The sequence below is a fragment of the Marmota marmota genome, unplaced genomic scaffold (assembly GCF_001458135.2).
Source record: "Marmota marmota marmota unplaced genomic scaffold, marMar, whole genome shotgun sequence".
Classification (NCBI taxonomy): domain Eukaryota; kingdom Metazoa; phylum Chordata; class Mammalia; order Rodentia; family Sciuridae; genus Marmota; species Marmota marmota.
This window is the reverse complement of record NW_026000093.1, coordinates 6,160,515-6,168,757: the sequence shown is the minus strand read 5'-3', so window position 1 is coordinate 6,168,757 and position 8,243 is coordinate 6,160,515.

The window sequence follows — 8,243 nt, the reverse complement described above, 5'->3', positions numbered from 1 at the left end:
ACAAAAGAGTCAGTTAGAAATGGCAATCCTGGACTACTTGAGCCATTGTTGCTCTGTTCAGGGGACTTTTGTTTCTAGTGCTAACTAAACAGTTGTAGAATCTAGTGCAAAATAAGTATGTTTTGGGCACACACTGCCTTCAGATACGTAGATGATTCTGAATCTGACACCTCTGAAATTCTGAATTCATAATTTCATTAGGCTCACTGAATTTATTCTATCTTAATGAACATACACAGAGCTCTGTAACACTAAACGGAATCCAACAACTTGTTTTCTCTAGATTTGTTATTTGAGTTTTATCACTTAGGTCATAATTTTGCTTTAAGATGCATGTAAAAAAAAAGGAAAAGAAAATGCTATCAAAGTTGTTAAGTCAAATGTAACTACTTTCTCAAGGTAATGCCACCTTTCAAACATAAGCTATCAGTCTGTAAGCACCATCTCTGGCTTTTAGCCCATCCACTCTCACTGCTTCTCTGCAAAATGTAGTATAGGATCTGATGTTATTCTTAATTCACTCAGACAACATAAGTTTAGCAGGTTCCACAAACTGTATTATAAGTAATCACATCAATGTGAACATTTATTAAGTCAAAATGCTTTTTAGTTTTTGTATAAAGGACTTAGGGTTTGGGGAATTTAAGGGTGATAGCAGAAAATTCTGGGTGACCTTGTGTTTAGGTTTGTTACAAGGACTGGCCAGCTAGCATGAGGTCTGTGTTCCCTCTGCAGAGCTGAGAGTATGCACCACTGCCTTGTCCAATAATTTCTGCATCAAGAATCAGGGGGGATGAAAGCCAGGGTATTTGGTTGGGGTTCTGTATAGCCTTTGCTGGGCCATTTAAAGGCGATAAAGAAAGCAATCATTCAGGGACCGAGGAGACGCTCAGTTCCAGGGAAACCAGTTATCCTCTGAACTAGCAGTCAGTCACTCCCTCAATTGTCAGTACTTTTTCCTTCTTGCCCTAAATGTCCTTGCTTACTGGGTTGCACACTAGTAGTTATGATAATTCTCGGAGATGAAAAGCTCTTGACTTTCATGCTCTCCCCTGACACTCATGTCTTTGTACATCAGATGAAATCCTAAGATGTTTGTATGAACCATGAGCAACACTTTCACCTAAAGAATGTGCTCATGCCTTTACCATGGCATTTCCCATTCAGTTCTCAGAGACTGGAGAACTTCAAGCCAGTGTTTTCCTATACACTCTGGACAGTAATGATGGTAGTGGCAAGGCATCCATTTGTCCTCTAGACTCTCTTGGGTGGATTATATCAGAGCTAGAGATGTCGATGTTAGTGAAAAGAATCCCAAGGAATTTCCTAATGCAAACCAGGAGCATGCACACACTAGAGAAGAGAACATAATTCCCAGAAACACTCAGTAATGATTAACATATTTTGTGGCTTGGAGGTAGGGACAAGTGACTCTATTGGTCATGACAGAAAACAAACCAATAAAGAGGATAAAAAAAATGGTGAAAGAATTCCTCAGAAATCTAATATGTCTCTATAAAAGAGTTTAGATAAATAAAATGATCTGAGATATGATACCAAGAAAAACTCACAAAATTTTTCAACTTCCTACAAACAATGTCCATAAAAGATAATTAGCTGAGATGCAAAGTGGCTTTGATATGTGTGAGCCCATGGCCTGGCAGAATTGGATCAACTGACCAATCAGGAGCCTTCTCTCTTCACAGTGGCAAATGAGGATGCTGTTTAGTCAATATTCAGCCTAATCATGACCTATTGTGTATGAAGTATATTGTCTATGACCTATTGTATATATATTTTAACCTCAAGGAAAGCATGGACTTTGATGATTAAATGTTATAATGAACCTCTGCTTAGGGCCCTACTGTATCAATGTTGTTTTGTGGCACTAATGAATTATTTTATTCATACCAAGATAACTCAAAGATAAGCCCTTTCCTAAAAAAAAAAATGAAGGCAGGGCGTGACAACATCATTTTAGTTTCAATCAGGGCATTCTGAAAGACACATGATCAAACACAAAATTGCAGTCTTTTGAAATGAGCTTAAAGAAAACTACAATTGCCAGTCATGGTGGTGCATACCTGTTAACCCAGCACCTCAGGAGGCTGAGGCAGGAAGATCGCAAGTTCAAAGCCAGCCTCAGCAAAATCAAGGTGCTAAGCAACTCAGGGAGCCCTAAATGAAATACAAAATAGAGCTGGAGATACGGCTCAGTGATAGAATGTCCCCGAGTTCAATCCCTTGTAGTCTCCCCTCCCCCCAATAAAGAAAACCACAATCAACTTCCTGTTCTATAAACACAGGTGAACAATGCCTAGGGCACTGGGTGAGTTGCAACATTGCCCAGCTCTTTCCTTGCAGTAGGGTGAGCACAGATTCCACTTAAACCAGGAAACCCAGATCCTCAGTTAGGACAGATCACTACCTCAAACTCAGTAGCTAAGGAAGGTTTAATAAAGAGACTATATAAGGTATGGAAAATGGGGAAACCAGCAAGGATTTGATTCAGCACTCCAGAGAGAAATAGAAGGAAATTTTTACCACCCTTTTGCCTGAAGCAAAGAAAAAGCAGCATTTCTTGGAGTTTCGAGAGAATAGTTATGCAAAGAGGACTTTGTAGCAGGAGCTGGGCTCTTTGAGGGGGACACAGGTCCATGACAGAATCCTGGGATCATCAGAGAGAACTGAGACAACTGACACAGCTCCACTCTCCACCTGCCCTCTGGATTCTTATCAGGTGTCTCCCATTGTCTGGAGCTAATGAGAACCTTCCTGGACACAGAGCAGGGTGAAAATGTGGAGAGTGGAGAAACAGGCAAACTGAGGATATCCAGCCTACATGGTTCTGGGGAAACTGGAAAAATGGTGCCCCCTGCCCCAGAGCTGAATTCTGGATGCCCAAACAGGACAAAGGCTGAGAACTGGACATTGACCGAAAGAGAAAGCAAATGCATCCTCCCTCACAAGGAGTGCAGTTCTCCTATCCCAATGCTGGCCACAGGGCTGGGCTTTTCTTTTCCTAAAGTTGTGATATAAACTGAGGAATGGCCTCTGGGCAGAATAGAGAGACAAGGGTCTTTCACACTGGCCACCTAACACAGCCTCTGACCTCAGGTAAGAGTTCCTTCCATAGAGAATTTGAAAGTCGCAGGGGTCTTCAAGTCTTCGTATGCTTTATTGTCTGTACATTTCTATCTTAATGACATCCTCTTTGCCAAATATTTGTGTTTTCTGTCCTGAGGATACTGGCAATCACCCTGTACTCCCTGAAATTCTCTTTTCTCTCTCTCTCTCTCTCTTCATTTATACCTGCTCTCTTTACCAGTCTTCTTTACTAGGTCCCTATGAAAGGGCATGGTTTCTTCAGCCTTTTCTCATCAGTTTGATTGGTCTGCCACGCTCACCTCGGTGCCTTCATTCATTTCCATGGCTCTAACTGCTCAGTGTCTCACCTACACTGAAGCTCATCACCCCCACATGATGTACACAAACAAATACCTCCCTGGTGCCTCAAACACAACCTTCCAAAACCAAACCTCATTATGCTCTACTCAAAGCTTGCTGTGATTTCCCTCAAAGTTGTATTTCAGTTAATCGTCCTGTCATTCACTTGGTCACCCAAGCATACTCCTAAGGTAATTCTAGGCGCTTCCTCCTCTCTAACTTCCACATTCATTCAAACTGCAAGTCGTGCCAATTTAATTTCCTAAATGGCTCTCCAAACTACCATCTCTCCATCCTCTCAGCAGCTATGTTGCTTTAGTGTTGAGTCATCTCCTACCTAGACGACTAGGAAAGCTTTAGCGCTGCTCTTTGTCTAAAGGCACCCTTACCTTTCTTGGAATAGTACACTCACAGCCCCACTGCCACTCATTCCCCTCCCTGGGTGCACCACAGTCCTTTTAGAGCTGCCCCACTGCTAGGCTCCACATGTGGTCCTCTCTACCCTCCGCAGGATCTCACCTTCTCACCATTCTGTGTTTGTGACGCAGCAAGCTCCCCACAACGGTCCGCTCCGATACTACTGCCTTTGTGCCTCTGTGCTTTTTCATCCTGGTAAATTCTTGCTCACATCGAATCCCTACCTTCATGCCATCTTTTCTTCATTACCAGGGATAATCCTTTCCTCCTCTGGATGAATTTTGCACAGATGTTTGATAGACCATTCATTGCCTTGTGTTACCAAAATTTCTTACTCCCTACCCTGGTGCCTGGCGTGTGACTGTCAATGAATTTTCAAATTGGTTGGTTCAGTTCAGTGACAAGTTTCAATATAAAACAAGTTCCAGATTTAAGTCTATGACCATATGAGTTTTTATTTTACCCCTCATTTATATACTGTATATCATACGATGGTGGCTTTTAGCAATAACTGTGAGCAATGCTGATTCAATATGGAACTCCTCTCTTCTCTCTTCCCTTCCAGTACCTTCACCACACTAAAGACAAGAGATTTCAAAAACTCAAATCGGAGCTTGTCTCCCTCCTGTCTCAACTTCTTCAGTGGCTTTCTCTTATTCTGTCACTGAAGTCAAAATAGTTGGCAAGCCAGTGGGATGTGCCATCTTACTTTACACCATGCTGTTCTTGACCATCAGGCTCAGACACTTTGACTGCGGTGCCACAAACAGACTCAATTCCTGCCCACCTATTTCTTTCACAAGTGCTGTTCCCTGTTTTGGAATGGTTCTCTACCCCCCCTCCCTCCAACACCTCTTCACTTGGGTAATAACAATTACAATTTCATGTCAAGTTCAATGCCACTTCTTCAGAAAGAACACCCCTGATGCTGTCACTGACTGTGGTTACCTGGCATCTTCAGGCCTTCAGTATGTATGTGCAGATTGTACACCAGCCACATGTACAATTTCTCACAGGATATTTATACTCCAAAGAAGTCTAACTTAAATATTTGTGATGACAACTTACCCACAAGTGTATGTAACATGTCTCCAAGAGGCAGAACTGTTTTGAAATGTGCACAAACTTGATGCATTGACTGTCACTCTGATTTATTTTTTTCTTCTTAAAACTTTGCCTATATAATGGAGACCAGAGTTGCCTTTATTTAATTTTTAATTAATTATTCATAAAATTTTGAACATTTAGATTCTCTCTCTCATGCCTGAGTGCACATTCCCTTTGAGAAGAGATTGACTTTGTCTTGGTTGTTGTTTCAACTGCACGGCCTGCCTTTAATTCTGCCACTTGGGTCCAGTTAGCAATATGTGTTGAGACTGGCTGCGTCCTGGCTTAGTGTCCTGTGGTGGCTGAACCTGGGGTCTTAAGCAAACAGGGCTGCTCCTTTCAACTTGACACACATTTGCGTCTGTCCACAGAGCCACAAGAAAACAAATAAATCATGGTTGGCTGGTGAGTTATTTAGTCATCTGACAGAAATGCCAGAGCTGCTCAGCACCTAAGATGCTTTGTAACATTAACCAATAAAAATCTGTCAACATTTTTTGCTTTTTAAAATGCTTTCCTTGTAGTTAGAAGCTATTTGTATCGAGTAGAATGGCAAGCAGATATAAGTCCTAGTGAGTTTATCATCCAGGATCTATATCAGTATATAATAGTGCATAGCATTTTAGTAGTTTATCTGACACCACAGAAACAGCCACACTTAGCAAACTCAGAGACTCTGGCGGGTTCCCCTGGCAACTAGAGTCGCTTCAAGGCATCTCAATGCTCTGCTCATGTTGACTTCAGTTTATTTTGGCCATTAGTTTGGTTAAGAAAAAGGGAGAAAATTAGGGGTACATAAATTAAACAAAACCACTTTTATTATAATCAGTGTTATTTTATCTTCAAAAGACTATCTCAACTAGTAGGGTTTTCTTTACCAATGATCAGCATTAGGACATCTTCTTACATTTTAGAAGTCCTGGCTGAGTTCTGCATCCTACTTTAGTAATAGAAATATATTCCAGAGAAACCCTTTCATACTCATTATGTACAGTCTGTCTTCTCTATACATGATTGCTGTATCTGTGGATCAACCAACTGCAGATTGAAAAATACATACATATTAAATTGTGGTTTTACTAAACACGTACAGACTTTTTATTTCTTGTCTTTATTCCCTAAAACAATACAGTCTGTTTGTATAGCAGTTGTATTATGTCTAATATATGTCAAATATAATGTCATCTAAAAATGATTTAAAGCTTAGAAGAGGGCATAGCTTATATACAAATACTATGCCATTTTATATAAGGGTCTTAAGCACCTTTGATTTTGATATCTGTGGAGGTTCTGGAACATATCTTCAGAGAATACTGAGGGACAACTATATACATGAGAAAAGGAGATAGAATTTAAATTGTTAGAATTGTATTGTCCGACTCTTAGAATTTTTTACAATTTCAAAACTTTACCTAAATCATTTAAAGTAGTACATTTTCCTTTCTTCTTTTCTTTGTTAAATACCTCCCTCCTAAATTTGTTTTGCGCTTGGGGCATAGGGGGTCTGCATTTGTCTCCTTATATAAAATAGTTCTGTTCAATAGGCACAAGGCAAGAACCTATTGAACATACATGTTTGTACATCTGGAACATATGAGTTTGAACCCAGATCTAGCTATGTGAACCACCTATCTGTATGCTAAATAAAGAAAACAACCACTGTGGAAAGTGAGTGCAAAAGGAAGATAGGCACACTTTCAAAAGTGTGTACCACAAAGACAGTTGTGTCTTTAATGCATGAGATCATAGAAAAATAGATAAGTAATAGATAAAAAGATACATGGGTAATTTTGGATTTCCCAATAGTTTTCATTGACAAACTATTTTTACTTTCTTTTCAACTCTAGTACTATTCAGTTTTTGCTAATTCCAAATAAAACGTCTTTGCTTGGCTAGTTTGGTGATAGCATAGGATCATTTTAGCAGGAATTTAGTCTTTATCCATAGAGGGTAAGATTCTGTTTGTCATCTTCCTTATGGAGAAGTCACCCCTAGATACATGGAGGTTCCAGAAGGGCTGATTATTTTTCAAAAACATGGTACTTTCCAGTAAGAATTTGTACATAGGCAGGGCACCATGGTGCAGGCTTGTAATCCCAGCAGCTCAGGAGTATCCCCCCCCCCAAAAAAAAAAAAAGAATTTACAAACAAACTTAAAGGATACAAGATTTAATAATCTTGAAACTCAAAGTTGAAGTGATACCATTGGCCAAAGGGAAGCTTTTCTTTTGCTCTTCGTATCATACTTCTCCAAAGAGTTGTGCATTTTAAGGCTGTGGGAAACTTCTGGTGACCAAATCTCCTTTGGGGTCAGGGTGTCTTGAAAGAACTAGGAGCCCTCTTCTACTGTGAGCTGATGAAGGGAAGATCTGTCGTGCCCATTAGAGTGCTGAGGTGTGATCTTGAACTATGGAAAACAGTTTGTTAGGTTAAGACAGTGAATCCACTTGGGAAATTCACTGCCTAGCCCTTGTTCTCCTATCCCACCTCCAATACCCAATGAGAAAGGGAATGTCCCCACTTTCTTTCCAGATCTTCACCTCAGTGACAGTCCTGGATCCCTGCCTTTGCCCCAGGGCCTCTTTCACCCAGCTGAATCTGGCAGTAATTCTTGGACTGGCACAGTCATACAAGAAATCGTGGTGACTGAGTGTCTCTACAGAGGTTAAATTCTGGGCTTAGAGTAAAGAAGGGCAGTGTGATGGCTTCCAGGATTAATGTAGGGGAGAGAAACACCATCACCCTCCAGGACCAGGAACGAGGCCTGGGTAAGGACAGTGGTTTGTCTTGGCAGGTAATAACACGCTATACAGTTAGTACCTATAAGATGCAGTTTAGGTGCAGCCTGCCACTCCAATTGAGGCAGACTGAAAGTTACAAAATGCACAGGCAATTCTAAGTATGCACCTGAAAACATTGATATTTTACGACCTGGTCTTATTCTAACTGGATTATTTCACAACTTTATATGACTCGCTCAAACAAACAAAATACAGATAAAATTACCATAGCTTTTCTCATTTTTTTTTTGAAAAAAAAGATGTGTCAGACAATAAATTCTAAACACATTATGAATTATCCAGATGAACACTGGCACTAAATAAGCATGCCTCTTCCTATTACTGAATGTAAATGACCCAGAGCTCAGACTTAGGTCACTGGGGAGGCTTTAGAAGCATTAAAGCAGTGTGCGCCTCTCGCCAGTTAGTGCTCAGGGTGAGTCTGCGGGGCCTCTCTTTGGGCGGCTGGGCTGGTGGGGGGCGGGGGGATAG